At 43.4% G+C, this 25,944-nt stretch overlaps 1 protein-coding gene across 2 annotated transcripts in view; it reads right to left on the reverse strand.

The window, feature by feature from the left end:
• Window positions 1-25,944, reverse strand: part of EXO5 (exonuclease 5) — a 281,415-nt gene that overhangs the window by 88,377 nt on the left and 167,094 nt on the right. The gene's annotated exons all lie outside the window — the stretch shown is intronic.

A 25,944-nucleotide genomic window follows, 5' to 3' on the forward strand; every position in this document is an offset into this window, starting at 1 on the left:
CCGTACACACAAAATGGACCAAACTTTGCCTTCAGTTACACCATCCCACCTTGCTGAGGTCAATGCCATGCAAGGCTATAAATGAGGGCAGCATTTTGACTTATGTGCCTTTTATATGCCTGTATATTAGAGCTGGTCAAATAGATAAAAAAATTCAGCACATACATTATTTTTGCTGACCAGCTCGTGTGTGCATATACCTGTTGACCTATAAGTAGAAAGATATGGGTATGAGATGTATAGGTTATGGAAAGACAGATAGCTAGACACAAACACACAAATGTACATAGCATAGATTTATCATATCATGGTATAGATTTCAATTCATAGAATCATAGAATATCAGGGTTGGAAGGGACCCCTGAAGGTCATCTCTCAATTCTCAATATATAGGCTTTTAAATAATAAATATGTATGCATTTAACAAACACACAGGGGCATAATTTCCAGGATTCTGAGTGCCAGCTGATTTCAGTCGGAGTTTTGGTTGTACTTATGAAAATCAGGCTTGTAACGTCTAAAGGCCAAAATCTGGACCTCTGAAAAAAGCCCAGATGAAGGGATCAGTGTAGTGGCAGGGAATTTATTTTACATAGGTTCTTACATTGTGCCTGAGTTCTTCCATGGAATGGTCTTCACCAGGATTTCTGTTCCATAGCTGTGACTTTATCACAGGTTGTGGGGGTCATTGCAACAATCCTTACATATAAGCATAAGCCAGAGGAGCTGCGTGATTGCTGACCTAATGGCCACACCCCCGACTCTTCCCTAGCTCACTCAATTCTGTGCTGCTGCAGTCAACATACATTATCAAACATTCTTCTGAAGTATGCAGAGGAATCTTGCTGCCTGCTCCCTGCTGTAGCTCACGAAAGCTTATGCTCAAATAAATTTGTTAGTCTCTAAGGTGCCACAAGTCCTCCTTTTCTTTTTGCGAATACAGACTAACACGGCTGCTACTCTGAAACCTAGTACTGCAGTTGTTCCACTGTGCTCAGGAGAATTTACATGCTGCAATGGAAGTGGCTTAAACCCTTAACAGATTACAATGAAAATGTCTGTATGAGTAGGGTCCTACCAAATTCACGGCTGTGAAAAACACGTCACGGACCATGAAATCTGATCTCCCACCGTGAAATCTGGTCTTGTACTTTTATCCTGTACTATACAGATTTCACAGGGGAGACCAGCGTTTCTCAAATTGGGGGGTCCTGACCCAAAAGGGTATTACGGGGGGGGGGTGTCAAGGGTTATTTTAAGGGGGTTGCAGTATTTTCACCCTTACTTCTGCGCTGCCTTCAGAGCTGGGCATCTAGAGAGTGAGGAGTGATAAGTGTTGGCCAGGTGCCCAGCAGAAGTAGGGGTGGCAATACCAGACCATGCCACCCTTACTTCTGTGCTGCTGGTGGCGGCGGCTCTGCCTTCAGAGCTGGGCTCCCAGCCAGCAGCTGCCGCTCTCCAGCTGCCCAGCTCTGAAGGCAGCACCGCTGCCAGCAGCAGGGCAAAAGTATAGGTAGCAGTACCACAACGCTCCCCCGCCCCCCCCACAATAACCTTGTGACCCCCCCCCCAACTCCTTTTTGGAGTCAGGATCCTACAATTACACCACCATGAAATTTCAGATTCAAGTAGCTGATATCATGAAATTTACCATTTTAAAAATCCTATAACCGTGAAATTGACCAAAGTGGACCGTGAATTTGGTAGGGCCCTAGACACTGAAGTCTTGCTGCACTGAACTCCGGTGTTGCTTGACTACATTTGTGAGGAAAAAATATTGAACTAAGTGAAAAGAAAAAGAAAGGAGAGGAATATTAGAGAATAAGAACCCCAGACTTTTTTCTGAAGGCAGAGGAAGCTAATATGAACTGGGAGTGGCTGGATTCAGAGACATCCTCCTCAATTGCTCATGTCATTCTCCCCTATTCACCCTCACATGGTTTGCAACATTTCAGAACCCGATTGTTAGGGTGAAAGCAGGACAGGGTGGGGGGCCCAATGGATCTTATAACACAAGACCCCGAGGCTATGGCCGGATTTCTGCTGCCTGGGCTGCGGGTCTGACAATCAGGATTTTTATAGTACCACCCCTTCCCTCGTCGCTATCCAACCTCAATAATAGTTGTTTAATGGCTTCCCACTGTTTTCTAAGCCCCTCTGCTGCCTTGAGGATTATTTTGGGGCTGCTCTGCATGTCGGCCTTGCACCAGACGGGGCGTTAATTACCGCTCCCTCAAACAGAATGGTTCCTTTGCTTGTTTTTATAACCGCACCAAAACAACTTTGTGTTTGCATCATGTCCCACAAACGCAAACACACACGTTGCTCAGTGGTACTCCTGCCCTGATGTTCTTAGACGTTATTCAATAATGTTTACAGAATAAAAGTGCTCCCTGTTTGAGGACACAGATTTAATTATCTATTTCATGGATCAAAAATGGGTTAGAGAAAAAGCAAGCAAGCTACAAAGCCAGCAGCAAAGATGATGGAAATAAATGTACAATTGTTGGAGCCTCAGAAAAACAAGCGGTGCTAAAGTTGACTACCGGCTGGATCCAAACCCATTCAAGTCAATGGAAAGACTCCCATTGACTTTGGATTAGGGACTCCATCATTTTAATGATATTTCTGTAGCTGGAAGCTTTGGGACCAATAGCTGTAAACTCACATTTTGTGCATTCTTTGCCCATGCAGTAGACAAATGGCTGCAAGAAATTATGCTCTAACACAGCCACAAGGACCATGGATTTATAAATACTCATTGCCTCTTAGGCTATAACTGCACTGCAAATCACTGTTGGCCATGTGCAGGGCATGTGTAGCTACACGCTACTCTTAAAAGCGGGGTAAGTCCATGCAGTGGTAGCTACAGATATCAACGAAAGGCTCCGGCCATGGCCAGAGCCTTTCCCCCTTGCCTCTCCCTGCTGGAGCATTTTCCTGCTGTTATACCTGTGCTAGGGATCCTGCAATATATATATACTCTACATGCCACCATATGGCCTATGCACTGTTGATATACCCTTGGAAGGGACTCAGGCATGTAAACAGACCGATGGTGCCCAAATCCACCACTGGCATTCTCAAGGTTGCAGCTCAGATGGTGCCAACCCCACAACTAATGAGCTGCTCAGAAGCCCTAGCCCAAGACTTGATACCTGTCAGATCCCACAGCAAGAGGAGGCCATCAACAGGTAGAGGGGCAGCATGGCACCTGCCCAGAAAACAGCCTGGGGTCAGAGGGTGAGGAGATTTGAGAACAAGCAGGATATGGAGTGGGGGAGGAAGATGGTTTCAGCCGTTAAGATATGGGCTCCCTAAGTGGCGGACCTGGCTTAGCTGTCTAACTTCAGAAGTGGGTCAGCAGTGGAGGATCCTGAGTGGAAGGAGGCACCTCATCAGCCAGGTCAGTTGCTTGGTGCCCACACCCCACACTCTCCTCGACCCTGTTCTTGTTATTTCACTCCTGGCTAGCTTAGGCAGGTGCCTGCTCAGCTGGCCGGCTTTTGGAAACCCCTTTCTTAGGCACTTAACTATCCCCATGCACTCTACAGAGACCCGAGGCCCACATCTGCAACAGAGAGCAAGGTATTTAAAAAAAAACAAAACAAAAACCTGCCAGCTTAGCATGGCTGAAATTTTATCTAGCTTTGGAATCATTTACACCACATTCATCCCAGAGATAGCTGAGTGGCAATGTGAGTTGCACATGTCATAGGGGACAGATTCTAGAGGTGGTAAAACAAGGTCTTTTGTTGGGTAATCTTGAAGCAGAGGCACTTTTTGCCAAGCCACTCGGAGGAAGGGTCAGGTATGACGAGTTAATGCCAGTCTCAGAATACAAGGAAGATTGGAGGGCTTTTCTGATGCAGACGGAACTCGGGTCTGCCACAAAGGGCCAGAGGGTAAAACCAAGCTTACGCGGATGTCTGTCATCACTGAAAAAAGGAAGGCAAGTTTGGACCACATTCAACAAGTGTGTCTTCTGTTCAGAGCAGCATGGTCATTCCATCATCTTACACAGCCAAACTGTGTTAGACGTTAACTCAGCTGGACTGGCATGTGCAGATGGGTACATATGAGTCCAGAGTACGACAACTGTTTTTGAAGTGTTGGAGCCTGATTCTGACATTTGGCTATCCCAGTCTTGTGATTGCACATGCACCTTTTAATTTTTTTTAAGTTTGTTTTGATCTTGCTGAAATTAAATTTAAAAAATTCATTACAGTATGTCTTTTCTGGACAAACTTACGTTGGCTTCAACATTATTTGTCTTTTCCACTAGGTTCTGGTAGTCACTGGATGTTCTGCTTGTAAGCTAAACTGATCGGTTTCTGCTCTTAGCTTTGTGTACTTGGAATGGATTCTTCGGATCTTAATTGCATTGATTAGTACAGTGTTTCTCAACCAGGGGTACCTGGGGATTTGCAGAGGTCTTCCAGGGGCTACGCCAACCCATCTAGATATTTGCCTAGTTTTACAATGGGCTACATAAAAAGCCAAAGCAAGTCCGTCCAAACTAAAATTTCATACATATAATGACTTTTTTATATTGCTTATCAGGGGTTCTCAAACTGGGGGCTGTGACCCCTCAGGGGGTTGCAAGGTTATTACGCGGGGGTGCAAGCGGTCAGTCCCCACACATGCTGAGTCTCCGGCTGTCAGCCATGCACGGGGCTGACAGATTAAGCCCTTAAGAGCTGGATGGCCAAAGAGCGGCGGCTACCGGCTGGGCGCCCATCTCTGAAGGCAGTGCCACACCCAGCAGCAGTGCAGAAGTAAGGGTGGCATGGTATGGGGGGGGGGGAGCAAATCTCATTGTGAGTGGGGAGGCCCCCCAACATCCTCTCCATTTCCCTTAATGCCCGTATTGAGAAATACCAACTTGATGTGTGCCTGGCTACATCATTGAGAGTATGTCTACCCAGCAAAAACAGACCCTGGCAATGAGTCTCAGAGCCCCAGTCAACTGACTCGGGCTGGTGGAGCTCATGCTGCGGGGCAGCTACGTAGACATTCAGGAGCAGGTACTGGGTAGGGTGAGTGGAAGGGGGGGGGGGAGGTGATCTCAAAGCCCAGGCTCCAGCCCAAGCCTGAACATTTACATGGTTATTTTTAGCCCTGCAATGCGAGCCCAAGTCAGTTGACCCGGATTCCTAGATTCACTGCTGTGATGTTGTGGGTTTCTTCTCTCTCTCTCTCCTTTTTTTTAAAATGGACTTATTGAAACTGGAGGGCCTGGAACGCCTTCGTGCCCAACACAGAGTTGCTTGCATTGGCTTTAAAGGAATGAGGCGGGGACGCCAGACTCCATCTGCCTCCTTTGAAAATCCCAGTCTGAATAGAAAACGTTGTGACAAGAAGTGTGTGAGAGCCATATGCAATTTAAATATTAGTCATTATTTCATCTGACAAACTGTTACGCTTCCCAGAAGTCCTTAATGACTCCTATCCATCCACATATCTCCATTACATGCCATTATAAAAATCTGGCATTCCTGGACTTCTAACTACATTACTTATACATCTACACTGCAAAGAAAAACCCGTGGCACCAAATCTCTGAGCTGTGGGGGTCAGTTGATTCTGGTTGTGGTGCTAAAAATAATAGTCTAGACATTCGGGCCTGGGCTCTAAAACCCGGCCGGGGGGGGCGGAGGGGAAGGGGGTAGGAGAGGAGGAGAAGGGAGAAAGGATCTCAGAGTCCAGCCTCCAGCCTGAGCCGGAATGTCTACACTGCTATTTTTAGTCCCACAGCCCTTGGCTCCGGGAGTTGGTACTGCCAGTTTTTTTGTGGGTTTTTTTGGGCAGTGTAGTCACATACTAAGGCCATGTCTACACTACCAATTTGTGTCGACAAAAGTGATGTCCACACCCAAAGGTCATAAAAAAATTTGCAATTTTGTGTTCACACTTGCTCCCTCTGTTGGCAGATCGCATCCACAGTGGGGGCACCATTATCGACAGTGTGAGCAATGCACTGTGGGTACCTATTCCACAGTTGTCCTGTTGCTAAGTGTTGTGGGACGACAGAGTGGATCGGGGTGCATCTTGAGGTGTGCTGAATGTCCCATGATGCATTGCTTTCTGTCCCAGCACAACATGTGCTTCCGGCTTTCTTTCACGGCATTTTTTTCAAAGGCCCTTCTTTACTGTGCACCCTGGCATCTTTGTGAGAAGGGATGGATCCCGCACTTCTCTCCTATGCTCTGATAATTGTCATGAAGACATCATGTATGGCAGTGCAGTTAAATCATGAAGTTTCTAACTGAAGACTTGTAGGCCCCCGACATTCTGTGTGACATGGATAGGAGCAACTTTAGATTGCTTTTGGCATTCACAGAGCAGGTGCATAGGGCAGACTGTCGCTTTTGGGTTCGTGAAACAAACACTGAATGGTGGGATCGTATAGTCATGCAGGTGTCAGATGACGAGCAGTGGCTACAGAACTTTCAGATGCAGAAACTTCCTGGAACTGTGCACAAAGCTCGCTCCAGACTTACGGCGCAAGAACACCAGAATGAGAGCTGTCCTCTCGGTAGAGAAGCGTGTGGCAATTGCTGTGTGGACGCTGGCAACTCCAGACTGCCACTGGTCAGTCACAAATCAATTTGTGGGGAAGTCGACCGTTGGGACTGCGTTACTGCAGGTATGCAGAGCAATAAATCGCATCCTGCTATAAAGGACTGTGACTCTGGGAAATGTGCGTGAAATAGCGGAGGGCTTTGCAGAGATGGCTTTCCCTAACGGTGGAGGGGTGATATATGGCGCACACATTCCAATTTTGGCACCAGACCACCTTGCGAGACTGGCTAGACACCTCTGGAGCGGAGAACAGTTCCTGGCTGCCAGCCCCACTAGACAACCCAGCTGGGAGCTTCACATCCTCATCTAACTCCACGTCTTCGTCAATAACTTCATCCTCCAGTCCTCTTTCCACCGCCTCTGTGCGCTCTGTAATATCTATGGGGCTCTTGGTGATGGAGGTGGGGTTGCCACCAAGGATAGCATCCAGCTTCTTATAGAACTGGCTGGTCTTAGGTAAAGCACTTGAGTGATGGTTTGCCTCCCTCACCTTATGGTACGCCTGCCTCAGCTCCTTTATCTTTGCTCTGTACTGCAACATGTCCTGATCATAGCCATTTTCGCACATGCCTTGAGAAATCTGCCCATTGGTATCCCAATTCCTGTGGCTCATGCACAGCTGGGACCACACAGCCTCCTCTCCCCACATACTGAGCAGATCCAACAGCTCTGCAGTGGTCCAAGCAGGAGAGCGTTTGCTGCAATAACCCACCATGGTCACTTGGGAAGATGTGATGAGACCTCTCCATGCCGAGCAAACAGGAAATGGAATTTCAAAAATTCCCAGGGCTTCTAAGGGGGAGGGGCATTGTTTACCTGGCCGTAGGGCAGTGGAGTTCAAATTGCTGACCAGAGCAGTCAGGATGGGCATTGTGGAACACCTCCCGGAGGCCAATTAAAGTGATGAAATGAAGCGTGGTGTCTACACTTGCACTGTGTCGACAAAAATGTAGAGAGAGAAAAAAAAATAAGACGTAAATCTGTCATGAGGGTAGATTTATTTTAATCACCAAAACTGGGTATTCTCCTTGACAAAAGTCGCCTTGCAGTGTGTACGCACTCACTGTTTGGGTCGACAAATGGCAGTTTTGGCGACAAAACTCGGTAGTGTAGACAAGGCCTAAGTGACTAACCCAAGGCCACACAGAAAGCCTGTGGAGGACCAGTTCTCCTAAGTCCAAGGCTAGTGCCCTAACTACTTGACCATTCTTCCTTCTCCTACCTCTTGTTCATTTGTCTCTTCAGTCAGAGCTGCACCTGAATAGCAAAAATCTTCTACTAACTGACAGGTTGAAATGATGGGCCAGATTCTCTGCTGATTGAATTCCACTGGCTTCAACAGTTACACCAGTAGAGAATTTGGCCGGCTGTCACTTTCCCGAGTCTCAAATGCTTTCCCATGCCTTTGACACCTCATGGATGAATTACAGCATTTTAATTCCTCATGATTTGGTCTTCCAGAACTTGCGTCACAGACATGCTTCAGCTAGTCCAATATGTTTGGGCTTTCCCTACCCCCATTTGTCATTCAGGACAGCAGACTCTCACACTATTTCAAATGGGTTTTAAAATTTGACAGTAAATCCACAAGATCTCATAGGGCCTTCGCCTTGCTTAGCTGAACTCTCTCTAGCCTCCAGTACACTATGGAATGCAGTTCCCTGTGTAGGTGTTGATGAATCACTTCACACCCCCAGGTACCAGAGGCTTTACCAGCTATGCCTCAGAGCTATGTAATACCTACAAGCTAATTCTATTTCCAGGTTTAAAAACAGCACTGAATATATCCCATTGGTTTTACATAAGCTCTGAATTATTCTTTTTTTGTATGAAGAGCAGCTTTTGATGCCTGTTATGAAAGGCACTTCATACAGCATGGATACTGTATTATTAAAGCAACCACATTCTTCCAAAACATCGCTAATAAGTAGGCTATTGGGGTTTTTTGTGGTGGTGGTTTTGGTTGCCAGCAAATGGGTCAAAATTGAAAGAAGTGTAATAAAAATAAAAGGTGGGGTGGTTATTACTATTTACCATTTGCATTATGGTAGCACCTAGAGGCCCTAATTGAGACCACCATTTCACCATGAAACATTGTGCATATATACAGTAAGAGACTGTGTCTAAAGGGGCTGACAAGGTAAAGAGAGAGACAGAGGAACTGTTATCCCTATTTTTACAGGTAGGTAAAGGAAGCACAGAGTTTAAGTGATTTGCTCAAGATCCCACAGTGGCAGAGCCAGGATTTGAACATAGATCTCATGAGTGCCAGTCTGATGCCTGAACCACAAGACTAGCCCATCACATTTTTGCCACTCTTGCACATCTGTCCTAATGTTGGATCCTTCACTCATGTGAGAGCTTCAAGGCTGTAATATTTCCTATAAGAGGAGCTCACCTTTATGGAATCCAGGGAAAATGGGGACACAGCACAATGACTCAAACTCAGGATGCCTCTGATGTAAATTTTGCAGTTTATAAATGAGACTTGGGAATACATCATTATCTTACTGAACAGGGAAATATGTGCACACAACTGTCTGTGCCAGTAAAGATTTGGGCAGGTGAGCACCATGTTCAAGGTGTAGCACTTTGTAGTGTTGGAACAATATATGATGTGAAGCTTCAGGTGGATTTTTAACAAGGGACCAAATACTTTGGATGGAAAATGTGGGTATTCTCCCTGCTCACACTCTTGTTTTCTAAGTGCTTCAGGATCCCAAGAATTTACCCCCGTTTCCTTCATCTACAATCAATCAGTCTCTTGGACCTGAGCTATGACGCTCTCTACTCTGTGGCCCTGAACCAGAAAAAACACTGCAGCATGAGGCATCCCAGTGAAATCAATGGGACAGATATGCTTAAAGTTATGCAAGTGCTCCACTGGATACAGGCTGTTCCTAGGACTACTGAATGGGACTACCTTTAGTCTACATTCTGCAATGATCTTTTTATGGTACTTATATGGCCCTTCTCCCCATAGTATCTAAATGCCTCAGATTGCATTTCTATTCACAGTACACCTCCAAGGAAGGTAGTCAGGTACTGTTATACCCATTTTGCAGATGGATAACTAAGGCATAGAGACACTAGGTCCCAGGTCTTCAAAGGTATTTAGGCTCCTAACCTCCACTGAAGTCACTGGAAGTTAGTTAGGAGCTTAAATACCTTTCGGGATCTGGGCCTAAATGACTTGCTCAAGGTCATCAAGGGCACCTGAGGCAGAGTGCGATGTAAACCTTCATCCTCATTCCACCATCTTGCTGATGCACTAGGAGGTAGTTAAATCCCAGTCTACCTTTAACTTGTACAGTTCTAACTAACATTGCCTTTGCGAAATTTAAAATGAAGCAGATTTTACAGTACAGACATACAATGCATGTGCCTGTCCTGTTGAAATTTACAAAGAAAAAGTTTGTTATGCCTGTGCAGTTTAACTTTACATTTCAATCTTTAATCTACAGCTTTTAGTATGTTTGCTGACAGCTCTGACATGGAAATAGTTCAAATTTTCAGATAAGAAAAATAATAAATTTGGAAAGCAGATATTAGAGATTTAGGAATTCATTCAAAATTCTCCTTGATTTGATAAGTGGAAAGAACTTGAAAGAAAAAGAAAGCCCTTTTCATACTTCCTTACATGTAGGAGAGACACAGTTTTGGAAGTCCTTGTCTTTTTCTGAAGACTTGTCAGTGGTTATAGTTACTTAAAATTCTCTATCATCAGGAGCAAATACCACTTGAAATATCCCTGTTCATCAGGCCTTCTAAAAATAAAGCCCCCCGCCTCCATCCTAGGGGAAAGAAAGGATATTTGAAAACACTGTGTTAGAAGCAATTTTGCCATCCTCTGTTGATTCCTCTCCCCAGCAGTTCTGGGACAGACGTTAGCTAAAACAAGTGGGCAGAGTTATTTTCAAGTCATTGAAGCAATGCTGATTTTCACCAGCTGATGATTTATCGCTCTTTCTGTGATTCTTTGCCATTGTCACATGAGACCTCAGAAGTGTTGAGTGCCCTCAACAACTTTTAATAAGAGTCAGTGGGAGCAGAAGGTCCTTAGCATTACACGGAAGAGGCTCAGAACCCTGCAGGATTGGGCCCTCAAGAAAATTGACTTATTTGTACTTAATAGAAATAAAAAGAAGACCTCTTAAAATATATGTTCAAGTCAACCATCTCCAAAAGGAAAATCTTAAACAATGATTAATTTAAAATTAAAAAAAATAAAAAGGAAAAAATGTAAGAAAAAGCCCCGAAGAAATCCTTCTGCAAGTTGTCACAAAAATTAAACTATGCTTCTTTTTTTCCTGGGTGCTGCCTGTCCTCCTCCCCCTCTCCCTCTCTTTTTTTAAATGCAAAGAGTAAGCAGGAAATGAGCATCTGTAAATGCAGGTTTCCATGGAAAAAAGGCTGGAGAGAGTTCGTGGCTTTTTTTTTTTTCTTGCTACCAGCTGGCAAAAGATGTGCCTGTCTGATAGCAGTGGGGATCTGCTGTTAACTCCTACCCAGAAAGAAATTTCAAACCATCAGATCAAGGAAGTGCTGAGAGCTCCTTGTCTTGAAGGTTCAGCTGTTTAGTTTGCAGTGTTTCAATAGAACTGATTTACTGTTACTTACTGCAACTCAGCAACACGGCTTCGGGGAAAAAAAAAGACGCGGGGGGCCATTTATAATTATCCTCCAAATTTTCATCCTCTCATCCACTCCTCCTTTCTCATCTTAAAAGAAAAAGGCACTGGAAAGGCTCTCACATCCATTGTTCTTTGCTAGAGTTGAAGCTACTCTGGCTCAGTAGAAAACAGCTTCAGCAACAGCAAGGCTTTTGCATGAATGTTGCTTATTTTCCTTGAGCAATAAAAAAAGCAAATGTCAGTCTAGTAAAGAAACTGCAACTCCTGATGACATAACAATTGTTAAGCTAAAGTGACTAAGCTGGGTGTTAGTTTACAAACTATATCACCCTCCAGCGAACACAAATACCTAAGGTAATTCATTTAGGCGTACACAGAACTAAAATGCCAGTGCCATTCTGTCATTACTGAATATCCATAGGTAATAGAGCAATCACTGGAGACTGTGCAATCACATTTGTGAGTGCAAAGTCTTTCCACATATGCAAGGAAGTCACTGTACTGTTAGCACCTTCTGAAAACAGTTTGTGTGTTTCTCTCTCTCGAAACTGCAATAGTCGACTGGATTGCCACACCATTTTCTTTGGCAGGATGAGTCATGGACCCACTCCTCATGCTGCAAGCCAGGTCAGCACAAACTTTCAATTCACATAGCTTGAAACAATGGGGTACAGGCTGACTGTCCCTCCACTCACGCAGCCTGAGGAGGAAGGTTGGTCAAGTTGGAGGGGATTGGGGGAGCGGGGGAAGAACACACTCAGCTTATTTGCATTAAAAAAAAATTATTGCACCTAGGAGCCCCAAGTGAGCTTAGACCTTTTTGTGTGTTGTTAGGTGCTGTACATGACCCAAACCTTGGTAAAAATTCACCTTCCTCTCCAATTCAATTCAAGGAGCGCTGCTCCAGTGCACTGAGGATTCAGGCACGGACCTCAGGGTTAGGCACCTCACTACCTTTGAGGATGTGGGCCTCAGCCCTTTGAATAGAGTTAAACCCACTTTATTGTTAAAACTCAGTAACCCAAAATTATTTTGTATGTTGTTGCTTTGTTGTAGTGTCCATGAATCAACACCAAATGGTAATGGGTACATTTTTTCCTCTAATAAACTCACAAAAACTTGAACATGAAGGAATACTTTGTGTGCGCCCAGCCAAGGTTTTATGGTCAAAAGTCAATATCCTGTATTTTTTTTAATTGCATTCCATTTTCTCAAAGAAGGTCTAAATAATTTGGGAGCCAGAGCATGATGTTATGAGAAATAATATTTTGCAGCTTCTCTTGACATGAGAGCAAGGCTTCTATGAATGTGGACAGTAAATTAGAAAGACTCACTTTGAGTTAATCTGCAAGGCTGGAAAGTAAATTAAGAGCTAATTGGGAAAAAGATGGGTACAGAACTGAGATCTGAACTTGCCACCAGAAACTTAATAACTAGGAAAGCATATTGGAAAATGTTCAAGTAATTAATGGAGGCTAGAACAAAAAAATAAACCTTGTTAAATTCCCCTATGAACTTAACATGAAAGGTTAATATATTTTATCAGAGTAAAATCCTTTCTGCCCGACAAGAGTCTGGCGCCTAAGAAAATGATTATATATACACACAGCAGAAATTATGTTCTCAAGAATTTAGAGGTTGGCCTGGCTGTTCTTACCAAATGAAACATTATGGAACCTTTCAGTTGTTTTAGAAGTCAGCCTATACCCATTTCTCAATGTAGTAACAATAGTTTGGTACCTGCTTATCTTGGTCTGTGAGCGGAACATCATGAAATTTAGAGGGGAATTTACCCACATCTTGCCTGACTAGAAAAATGTGTTGTCTCGTGGTTAAGGCATTTGTCTAGAAGTCATCATTACTATTGAGGATTCTCAGAGGGTATGTTGTCTAATGAGTAGAGCAAGGCCTGGGAATCAGGATTCCTGGATTCTGTTCCCAGCCCAAAGACTGGGAAGACTCTTAGATTTTTAATTCTCTCTCCCAGTGTTTGTCAGATACCATAAGCTGTACAGTATAGTTGTAAGAATTTCACGGTAAGAGGAAAACATTTTACACACACACACACACACACACACAATTTGCTATGTGGATCACCATATAGGTTTCCTTAATGATAATGTGTATCGAACTAGATGGTGAAGCCTACACTAGTCCTTATATTTTCAGACTGGTGTGCGAGGTTCCAGCTGCATTACTCTGATAGGGACTGATCCTTGGTTACTCAATGAACATGCGGGGAGGACAGAGTTGGCACTTCCTGACCTCTCAAACACAGATACATGGGTTATTTGGGAGGCTAGTTCAGGCCCTGGTGCAATTTAGAGCTTCAAGTCTGCTCGAACGTATGCTGGTTATTGGAAGAGTCCCCCGGAGGCCTTTCCATTGGCCCAGCTGCTGGAGTGCAGTGTATTTTGGTTTCAGAGTAGCAGCCGTGTTAGTCTGTATTCGCAAAAAGAAAAGGACTTGTGGCACCTTAGAGACTAAAATTTGAGCATAAGCTTTGTTTGAGCTACAGCTCACTTCATTCGATGTGAAGTTAAATAAATGTGTTAGTCTAAAGGTGCCACAAGTACTCCTTTTCTTTTAGTGTATTTCGGCTACACCCACTCTGTTCGCAAATATACCCCCTATCCAGGGGACTATGAAGTGGGTGGCATAGACATATTTATGCCAGTTTTGTGTCACTAGGGTATTTCTCTGCTGCATCTATACAAAGGAGACTTCACCTGGACTGAGGACCTGGCCCGAGGACCTGGCCCATAGTCAGTAAATGGGTTGTTTGTCCTCTCGCATATCCTAAAGTAATTCCCTTATCGCCAATGGAGTTTCTTCTTGTATTCTCTGTTTAAAAATAATTAAAAGGTTGGTGCTTTGCTTAGATTTAGCTCAGGCAACAAGTAAGCTGCCCAAAGGGCACTTTGGTGGGGATTGTCAAAGGAATTAAATGGAGTTAGGTGGCCAGCTCCCACTGAATTGCTCTGGGATTTGGGAGCCTAAAGCAAAGTCAATGGGAATTAGGTGCCTGAGTTCCTAAGGTACCTTTGCAAATCCCAGTCTTCATTTCTCAAATTGCTAATTTATCACCATCTTCCCTGCTGCACATGCAGTGCCTACCACTCTCAAGTCATCATCTGCCTTCCTAAGCATCCCTGTGTATTCAGCTTTTCCACATAAGTCATTCTTGTTCAGCTTATCAAAAAAAAAAAAAAAAACAACAAAACCCACCACCCTTAAGATTAGTGCAAGTAGATAGATACCTTGCAAGACTGGACACCATCTGTTCCACTTCATGGATCTGAAGTACATGAGCAAGAAAAGTGTCTCTGTAGGAGTTATTTAAAGCATAACACTGGCTATCTGCTTTACATGGGGGGTAAGGGGGAGAGAGGGGATTTTTCCATGGAAGTAGTTGACATGCTGCATGGCAAGAGGAATTTGTATAAAACAGAATTCCAACTGAACCATGAAAATTGCTGCACAGTGATTCTCAGACACCCTTTACCATTAAAAATATGTTTAAGGGAGAGAAACCTGCTCTGCACCCAAGTGAAACAAATCCCATTGGCTTTTTCCAAGAACACTATAAATATAAGAACAGCTGTGGCTTATATTTTGTACCTGAAGCTTATAAAAATTCAAACAGACATTAAAAAGGATTTTTTGCCCCCAATGCATCTATCCAGTCAATAAAAGAAATTGAGCAACCTATCTGGCAAGTAAAAAGCTCAACAGTTTCCCCAGTTATTTAAGGGGATAGTGCTTAGAGACGCAGTGATGACTTTGGGGTTCTTAAGCAATCCTACAATCCATCATCAAGCAATTCAAAAGAAGATTCAGGGATGGGAAGGCAAAGTTTGAGAACTAATCAAGTTAATACGCAACACCGATAGTTTGTATGCCTCTTGCTTACTGCTTTGTTTGCGATGGAAGGCTGGGAAGTGATGCGAACGCAGGTGTCAGAAACCAGTGCAACGTCGAAAGTGGGAACAGATCACTAAAAACCAGGGACCTGAGTCTCACTTACGCTAAGGGCTTATCTTCAGACTTGTTTGTACAATGCCTAGCACAATGGGGTCCTGATCCTAGGCACTATGGTTGATATAATGATTGCAAAATGTATGGATGGATAATACTTAAGGAGTTAAGTATTTCTACTGAAAATTATGTTCTTAAGGTCATGGAATTAAGGCAAGTTACCAAGGAGGTGACATACCATGGAAATGTTCCTTTCAGACAAAGTAGCAGACACCCCTCTCCGGTCATTTGTGTATTACATGCCTCAAAACCTCTGCCTATTCCTGTATTGAGCCACAGGAAAGAAAAAAAAGAAATTCTATAAGAATAGACAGACAGCAGGGGTGGGGTTCTCTGTTTATGAATAAGGGCAATGGATCATCCTAGTATATCTTTGAGTACAAAGCAATGCACTGGATCCCTCACCTCAGAGACAGCTGACAGTGTGCTTGTCTCATTGAAGCAGGCTCACAGCCAACCTGGTTGCAAAGTGCTACAAGGATTTTGGGTTAGCAATACTTGGTTAGATATAAGTACCTTAACAACTCTAGGCTCTAGAATGCATGCGGTTTTACGTGTATCCATTTATTTCCAATACTGCTACTTGCTACTACTTGAAACTGTGCTTTGTGAAATAAACTTGTACTTGATTTCACTATGAACAAATCTCAGCGCTGTGTGTTAACGGGAGCAGTGGTCTGCCATAGAACCGGTAAGCTGGGGATCCCTGTTTCTTTGGGAGCAGTGAATCTGTGAATGGACACTCCAGGGAGCCAGTGGGCCAGAGAATGGATACTCCAGGGAGCCGCTTGGGGGCTCAAGGATTGGGATGTACAGTCAGTAACCTGGAGGGTAACAGCGAGGCCTGTACGGCCCGGAGGAGGGCGGCTTGTGTTGTGTGTGACTGGTGGAGTTGGGGAACTGACCCGCAGCATGCACAGACTTTGCTTCCTCATGCTAAGGACAGGCGATAGCGAGGTACCTTGCACTCTGGTTGTCCCCAGGAAGCATCACAAGCACCCTTACAGATATCCTGGGTCAGCTCCCCCGGCCCAAAAAAGGGACAATCCTGGGAAAGTCTGGATAGGTGGCAACCCTAAGTACAGGTCTAAAGAGGCAGGTGTGTCTGGAAAGCATTCCCCTTTACCTTGCTGTAAAGGTACAATGGGTCAGATTCTCCGAGTGGTTCAAAGGAGCTGTAAAGGTGGCTTATCCAGCTTACTGGGGTACGTCTTCACTAGGAAGAGAGGTGTGTTCTCACCTTAGCCAACATGTGGTAAAATCCAAGCGAAGACAAGGCAGGCTGTAGCTTTTAGACACATTAGCAGGTCGAGGAACAGACCACGGGGCAGCCTCATGTTTATCTTGATCTCCTAAATCATGTTAAAACCACCTGCTTGTCTTTCCTAGGATTTTAACTCGTGTACACTAACACCCCCCCCCCCCACCCCCACCCACCCACCCTTCTTTTTCCTAGTGAGGACAACGACATGAGGATTTCCCCAGTATGCAGCAATCCTTCTGGTTTGCAGAGCCAGTACAGCTAGCTATGTATCTTCTCCCTTCTGAGTCTCCATCATTCAGCTCCTGGGTGGGATTCTTCTTTTACAGTTTCCCTCAATCATAATTCATTTTTCTTCAATAGTTTTCATCAGGTGCTGGGATATTTCTTTTACCTACCTCTTAGCGAACTGGCACAAACCAGTTGCTAGCATTTGGCAATCTATACAACTCGTGTCAAGTCAGCGGGTTTTTTAATTCTGTAGCTTAGATTGACCTGACTGCGCTATAAACATACATAATCAATCAAGATCTAGCTTCACACTCTATGTAATTTACTCCTTTTTAATAACCTGTATACTGCAAACAAACATTTTGCCAATTCTGATCTGAGTCAGTCACAAGCTAGTGCTGAAAAGCACTGGCTCATTTAGCTTCCTACAATCTCTTGTAGCATTTTAATTCTCCTCTTCTCTTCAAAGAAACCAAAAGGCTAAATTAGGATTTGAACTGGACTTTATTTTGATCCCATGGCACATCCTGTTACCTATTAGACCTTTAAAGGTCTAACACCTATGGTCACAAAACATTCCTGAAGAGGACCATTGTGGTCACTGTTACTTGTATTTTCTGTTTCCAGTCTGATTTACGATAATCTCATAGTTCTGTTCCACATTGTGACATAAACATTGATTTCTTATTAGGAAAGAGATCTGCCCTAATTACCCCACTACTGTACATTTATAAGTGGGGAAAATTACTCAAAGCCATTGACTTGTGTTCACCATTGATAGAACAACTCTAAGACAGGGTCTTAAATGATTGGACAGGGACACTGCACGTACATAAAAGCCCAAAATAGGCCACTGATCTGAACATCTTGAACATTGGAGACTCTCAATCCAAATCCAGATTCAAATACAAAATGCCCCTTCTCTATAGATTCAAAATCTCCTTTTTGAGAAAGTTGCTTTGCCAGAAGAGCACAATCCAGTCCTTTGTGATTAAATTCTAAAATGCGCTTCTCTTGGTTAGTAGTTTTCCTGATAGTTATGAATTTTGTGCTTGCTTAATTCACCCCTGGCCTGGGCAATTAAAGCAGTTAGATGTGTAGTTTCCCATCTGCATGCCTACTTATAGGTTAAGGGGCTGTTTGGAAATCCACTGATGTCAATAGAAGCATTTCCACTGATTTAATTGGGCTTTGATTCCCACCCCCTGTGCACATGCACATTAAATATAGGTATAATCACCAAAAGAAAGCTGTCATTTTCAGTCTTGCTCTCCATTCCCCTTACCCATTTCAGGAGGCGATTTCATGGGCACTGAATTACTTTAGGGTGCCAAACACCTTTTCTCTACTTTCCAGTGTAGAGGGTGCGGCAAAACACTTGATCCATAATGAAAGATTCATGACAACAGGTCCATCGATGTTTGGGTAGATCTTTAAAGCCTACATATTACAGTACTTCCCAAACTCGTTTTTAAATTAAGCTGGTTCTGTAATTCAGTTACATGTGCATTATTTGATAAATGTGGATTGCAGTAAATGCTCTTAAGCCACCTCTTTAAAGTAGAATATAAAAGTTTTATTAATGTGCTTCATAAATGATAATATTTTATCATTTAATAAAGCAAAGAGAACAAATCATTTTCTCCCAATGATACATTGTCTACAGGGAAAAAGTGTATTGATCTTAACAGTTCCCGTCTATTTTCAGAACCTTCAAAGAACAGCTATTACAATTCAATTATCATGCTTCATTAACCAAGTTAGAAATTACTACAAGCTTTAGTTTTTTTTTTTTAAATAAAAGGGTTCAACACAGTTGTTTATGGAATATAATGTAGTGTTCATTTGATAAACTCTGATGGAATGAGCACTTAACCATGCAACGCTGCAATAACCATACCCCACTCTGAAAACACTGGACTAAAATTAGACTTATGCTTCACTGTCCATTGAGTGAGCCTGTTGTGATTAGGGCCTGATCCAAATCTCAGAGGTCATTAGAAAAAAAACCAAAAAACAACTCCAGTGGGCTTTAGATCAGACCCTTAAATAAAATATGCCAAATATATACAAAGCAGTAAAGTTTAGCTACTTATACAGCTCTTAACATGTGAGGATTTGAGTGAGAGTAGCCATTTTCCCAATCACTGGGCACCTTCCCTGTATACACACTCAAATTCTGGGTCAGGTGACAAAGTGGTTTTAGGGCAGTGCCACAGGCAGAACAGCTTCTGTCTGCGTGTGTTGTAAATGCCAGGGCCAAATCTTCAGCTGGTGTCAACTGATATAGCTCAATTGACTTCTCGTGCCTCAGTTCTCCATCTGCAAAATGGTGATATTTCCTTCCTGCGCCCATTCTTTGGCTGTCTTGTCTCTTTAGACTGTAACCCCTTTAGGGCGGGGAGTGTGCCAACTGACAAGCTGAGGATCTGGCTCCAACCCATGTGGCTCTGAGGTTTTTAAAAGGGAAAGTTTAAAACATAGATCGATGCAAAGGGCATTGAAAACACCCCTGTGAAGTTTGAAATAAGAATGATAATTCCCAAGAGAAGGAACTGAAGCACAGATAGATCATGGCTCCAGTTCACTAGGGTACTTAAGCATCTGATTAATCCCTTTGACGCTAACCCGATTGCTCATGTATTTCAATATCTCGCTGGACTAAGGCCTAGGTCTTTTGCCCAAGGTCATGTAGCAATACTGAGAGAGCTCCAGGAATTGAACCCAGGGTTTCTGAATCTCTGTCCAAAGCTTTAGAGCATCCTCCCTCCACTTGCTTAAATGTTGTTATTCCTCTTTGCATTAGTCCTTCACGGACTTGCCAAGTGGTCAACAATGGGTATGTACACACACACACACACACACACACACAGTGAATACTATGCAGAAGAAATATTTTTCAAATCCGTTCTAGTGTCATCTTTGATTAATTCTCATCTCTCTCCTCATTATGGCTCATCCCTCATTTCAAAGGTGTCCTTCAACGAGGACACTAGGAGCGCGCTGAGAAGCGAAAACTGACAAGGAATAAACTAATATGGTGAATCGGCAAATGTTTCAAACAGTAGCACCTGAGGCTTAACACTCATTTCCAAATTGCTGCTGCTCGTCACGAGTTCTCTCTTCTTTAGTGAAATATCTTCCTAGTCAAAGAGTCAGGAAATTATTGCATCTCTCTGAGAGCAACATCAGGGCAGATGACAGCTAAATGGAGCCTGCATAAAAGGAATATAAACATCTATATGCAATTCACCTATTTCTCCCCCCGCGCCCCCACAGCACACCACAGTTGAAGGTTAAGCGAGTCCTTTATTGTTTCATAGTTCAGAGACCATGACCAAAGTGGCAATAAAATGGATACAGGAAAATGTCCACTGCCATCCAGCCCCTAGGTTCTTCCTATACAAACAGTAACTATTATGCCAAATTACTATAGGATATCCTTTGTAAAGGAGGCTGAAATTCACAGACAGAATTTGAGCCAATTTCCCTATTAAAATAGGTTGAAAACATCAAACAGAACTCATCTCGGGATATATTTCATCTTAAGATTTAATGACAAGGTCAGTATCACTTAAAACATGTGTTCTCTAGAATATTTCAAGGACATATCAAGCCTTATTTTTTTTTCTTTAAGTTTTTATTTGTTTTACAAGAAAACAGATTTCTAGATTCAGATGTCTAGGTTTAAACACAGAAAAAAAAAAGTTTTAATGAAGTGCAAAAGGTAAAAAATTCCAAAGAGACAAGATTTGTTGCTCTCAGCACAGGACTGGGAGCTGGGAACTCTCCAATTTTGACCATTACTTCAGAAGTAGGTAAGTCAATCACAGGGGGTGTCTGCCTCAGTTTCCTCATCTGTAAAAATATGTATGGTGATATTTAAATACATCATAGTACTTTTCATTCACATTTTGGTTTCCAACTGCAAATATGTAGGATGTAAAACAAAAAAAAAAAACTTAAAATATATAGAAAACCTAGGCTAACTTCTTGGGCTGATGTCCTTGAAACATTTTAGAGAACACACTTTAGTACCGTGACTTTTATCACTGGTTGCTTAGGTGATGTTCAAAAGTGTAACCAGGGTACCTGGAAATTCTATAGGTGATCTCCATTCATTGAACAAAGCAGTCTCATTACTTAACTGTAACAGTAAATACATGTTTCTTTAATAAAGGATGGTTTCTATTTTTTGTTGAAAGTCTGCAATGTGCTAAACACAATGGGCCAAATTCTCCTATAAGTTAAATGGAGAAGACTTCCTTAAAATCCATGGAACTGCACTCATTTACACCAGCAGAGAACTGGTCCTCATCTGAGCCCTCTAAAAAACATTGTTAATGTTTTTACCATTTTGAGGATATATAATGTATTCTCCTAAATCACTGGGGGACTGTATTTAAAAGCTACTTGATAACCAGTGGTTTAATCTATTGTTTGTGACATAAAATAATATTATATATTTATTTAAAAATGGAGTCTGCTTTACCAAAGAAAAAAAATACCAACTGTTTGCCAGATTGCCGGAAGACTTTGAAAGAAGCCATGTCTTTTCAATCCTAGTTATCAACTAATTAAACCACACTCTTGTTTGAGGATATAGAACCAGTAATAAAAACTCTAATGGAATGTCTTTTGTTAGCATAGGAACAAACTGTTCAGATCACATTACAAAGTTTGCCTTTTTGCTGACTGGTGACTAGCATTGCTTTCTGTTCTAGATTCATGTTCACAGTATTATTTTGTTACATTTAATCTTATTCTAATTTATTATGCTTATTTTAAAAAACAAGCGTGTTTGTATACATATGTATACACAAACAAAAACATACTAAGAGTTGGTTAAAAAAATTGTGGAAACTCTTCAGGCATTAAGTGAAAAATCAAATTTGCAGTGAAAATTTTCCTCTGAAATTTTTAAATTTGTTGAATTTTGGCTAGCTTTATACATGGATGAAGGCTCGAAAATTTTCATTTAAAATTTTCAGGCCTAAAGTATGCGGTGGGGGTTATCAAATATTTTACACACAAAAATTGAAGGGTGGAAAATTTTGACCAGCTCTGCTATCTAGCATCTATCCATCAATTCACAGAGAGAGAAAGGTAGAAAATGACAGCCAGCCAGCAACATGGTTAATACTAGAGGCAGAAGAGACTTGCTCAAAGAATGGGTACCTGCCCAATGTGTATAGAAAATCTGAATGCCGCGTTACACAACCAGGAAACAGCTAGTTCTTTTCTTTGCTAACATGAATATGTAACAAATACGATTAAGACATCATAGTTGGTATATTAGGTCTCGGTTTCTTTAGAGAATGAGACAGTCCGGCAAAAGCAACAGCCTTTTCCCCTGCAAGGCTTCGTACTTGAGTCTTGATAGGCACAGGTTATAACACAAAATAAACGAAGGGTTTGTACATAAACACAGAATCAAATTGGTGCTCAGGTACAAAACTGTGCTGTAAAGGCATGGCTAGATTAGTTTCAGTTAGATAGAGATGGACAATTACTATTCCATCCTCCAAACAAGTAGGTATATGAATGCCTTGGAGGCTTCCTTTTTGCCAGGTAGCAGAGCAGATCAAAAATGGCGTGTGCATGCATATATCTCACCTTGCACTTAAAAAAAATTGACAAAAAATAAGAACTGAAAAAATTTCCCACCCCCCGTTTGCCTCCCTTTTTACCTCCTCCCCTGCTTTCCTTTTTCCATCTCCAGTGGCAAAATTGGGGGGGGGGAGAAAAGGAAGATGAGTAGAGAAAAGAACCTCCCCCTCAACAAACAAAAATCCTCACCCAAAAACTGGAAACATTTTGGTTTTTATTGTTTGTCAAAAAAGTGAGATTGTGACAAAAACAATTTCATTTAATCCAAAAGAATTTTCGTAAAAAAAATGTTTCAGTGAAAAGGTATCTTGCTCTTTTATAGTTTCCTGGGTTCCTATTGAGTGCTTTGTGGGATTTCCAGTCCTTGTCCTCAATTTGTCATCGCGCCCTGCCCACGTGAGAGAGCTCTAAGCAGGGAGTTAATTCCTTGCTTGCTAATAATTAGAGCCTCTGTTCAGAGTTAAGGTCTTTTTAGAGGGGAAGGAGAAATAAGCTAAACAAACCATCACTTCTCCTTTTCTAAGCTGCTCTCCACAGTACTTTATTAGCAGCGCTTCATGTGTCATATTGACAAAAGTGACAATATGTTGCTTGGCATGGGTTGGGTCTGCAAGAGCACCCACGACTCATCCGTCGTTTTCAGTGAGAATGTGTATGAGAAAGACCAAAATTATTCTAACCACAGGTCTAATGTGATAAAGTTAGCTCTCTCAGCACAAGCACACTTCAGTGCGATCCAGTCCTGAGCTACTGCAGCTTCAAGAAGGGCTGGTGTTACCATGTACTGATCATAGAATATCAGGGTTGGAAGGGACCTCAGGAGGTCATCTAGTCCAACCCCCTGCTCAAAGCAGGACCAATCCCCAACTAAATCATCCCAGCCAGGGCTTTGTCAAGCCTGACCTTAAAAACTTCTAAGGAAGGAGATTCTACCACCTCCCTAGGTAACGCATTCCACCTAGGTAACCACCCTCCTAGTGAAAAAGTTTTTCCTAATATCCATCCTAAACCTCCCCCACTGCAACTTGAGACCAACTACCTGAGAGGTGGTTCCAGAGAGGATGGTTCTAGACTATCCTCAGTGGTAACTGACGACAGGACAAGGAGTAATGGTCTCAAGTTGCAGTGGGGGAGGTTTAGGTTGGATATTAGGAAAACCTTTTTCACTAGGCCATCTACTCCCCATGTTGTGATGCCCAGCGCAGCAGTCTGGGAGCTGACCTTGTTAGTGAAGACAGAGGCACAGAAAGCATTGAGTACATTAGCTTTTTCCACATCCTCTGTCACTAGGCTGCCTCCCTCATTCAGTAAGGGGCCCACACTTTCCTTGGCTTTCTTCTTGTTGCCAACATACCTGAAGAAACCCTTCTTGTTACTCTGAACATCTCTTGCTAGCTGCAGCTCCAGGTGTGATTTGGCCCTCCTGATTTCATTCCTACATGCCCGAGCAATATTTTTATACTCTTCCCTGGTCATTTGTCCAATCTTCCACTTCTTGTAAGCTTCTTTTTTATGTTTAAGATCTGCAAGGATTTCACCGTTAAGCCAAGCTGGTCACCTGCCATATTTACTATTCTTTCGACACATCGGGATGGTTTGTCCCTGTAACCTCAATAGGGATTCCTTGAAATACAGCCAGCTCTCCTGGACTCCTTTCCCCCTCACGTTCTTCCCCCAGGGGATCCTACCCATCAGTTCCCTGAGGGAGTCGAAGTCTGCTTTCCTGAAGTCCAGAGTCCGTATTCTACTGCTTACCTTTCTTCCCTGTGGCAGGATCCTGAACTCTACCAACTCATGGTCACCGCCTCCCAGATTCCCATCCACTTTTGCTTCCCCTACTAATTCTTCCTGGTTTGTGAGCAGCAGGTCAAGAAGAGCTCCCCCGCTAGTTGGCTCCTCCAGCACTTGCACCAGGAAATTGTCCCCTACATTTTCCAAAAACTTCCTGGATTTTCTATGCACCGCTGTAGTGCTCTCCCAGCAGATATCAGGATGATTAAAGTCACCCATGAGAACCAGGGTGTGCGATCTAGTAGCTTCTGCGAGTTGCCGGAAAAAAGCTTCATCCACCTCATCCCCCTGGTCTATAGCAGACTCCCATCACTACATCACTCTCGTTGCTCACACTTCTAAACTTAATCCAGAGACACTCAGGTTTTTCTGCAGTTTCATACCGGAGATCTGAGCAGTCATATTGCTTCCTTAAATACAGTGCTACTCCCCCACCTTTTCTGCCCTGCCTGTCCTTCCTGAACAGTTTATAACCATCCATGACAGTACTCCAGTCATGTGAGTTATCCCACCAAGTCTCTGTTATTCCAATCCCATCATAATTCCTTGACATCACCAGGACCTCCAGTTCTCCCTGCTTGTTTCCAAGGCTTTGTGCATTTGTATATAGGCACTTGAGATAACCTGCTGATCGCCCCTCATTCTCAGTATGAGGTAGGAGCCCTCCCCTCACAGACGTTCCTGCCTGTGCTTCCTCCCGGTATCCCGCTTGCCCACTTACCTCAGGGCTTTGGTGGTCTTCCCCTGGTGAACCTAGTTTAAAGCCCTCCTCACTAGGTTAGCCAGCCTGCTCGCAAAGATGCTCTTCCCTCTCTTCGTTAGGTGGAGCCCGTCTCTGCCCAGCACTCCTCCTTCATGGAACACCATCCCATGGTCAAAGAATCCAAAGCCTTCTCTCAGACACCACCTGCGTAGCCATTCGTTGACTTCCACGATTCGACGGTCCCTACCCCGGCCTTTTCCTTCCACGGGGAGGATGGACGAGAAGACCACTTGCACCTCAAACTCCTTTATCCTTCTTCCCAGAGCCATGTAGTCCGCAGTGATCCGCTCAAGGTCATTCTTGGCGGTATCATTGGTGCCCACGTGGAGAAGCAGGAAGGGGTAGCAATCCGAGGGCTTGATGAGTCTCGGCAGTCTCTCCGTCACATCGTGAATCTTAACCCCTGGCAAGCAGCAGACTTCTGTTTTCCCAGTCAGGGTTGCAGTCCCCCTGAGGAGTGTCCCCGACCACCACCACCCGCCTCCTTCTCTTGGGAGTGGTGGTTGTGGAACCCCCAACCTCAGGACAGTGCATCTCATGCCTGATGCACTGGCCGTCCCAGGTAGCCAACACATGCACCTGACACACATGGAAAAACCTGATATTATTAGGTACATGTGCAAACTACTTCTGCTTGGTGGAGTCATTCCCTCAGCAACCAAATTTAACCATTTCATGTACATCCTACTCTGCAGCACTGCACACAGTACTCCTCCTTTCTCTGGTGCGTTTGGAATAGCCAAGTTTGGTATTAAAGGAGTTGCATGGGGCTTCAGAGGAGGAACGCACTGCAGGAGCAACCACTTAGTGTGTGCACGCTTTCCCCACGTACACACAGGGGCATATTGTTGGAGGATGTGACACTGTTCAGATCACCGAAACTTGTTTCAACATCAAGCCCTGTGCAATTGTGGTCAAAGAGCTCCTGTGGACCTGAGTTCTAGAGCTGGAACCCTGCTCCCCCTCAGCTTCCTACTGTGGCCAGGGTTTTTCACAGCCATCGAGGATTTGTCCTCAAGTCACCAGAGGAG

The sequence above is a fragment of the Lepidochelys kempii genome, chromosome 17, assembly GCF_965140265.1.
Source record: "Lepidochelys kempii isolate rLepKem1 chromosome 17, rLepKem1.hap2, whole genome shotgun sequence".
NCBI lineage: Eukaryota > Metazoa > Chordata > Testudines > Cheloniidae > Lepidochelys > Lepidochelys kempii.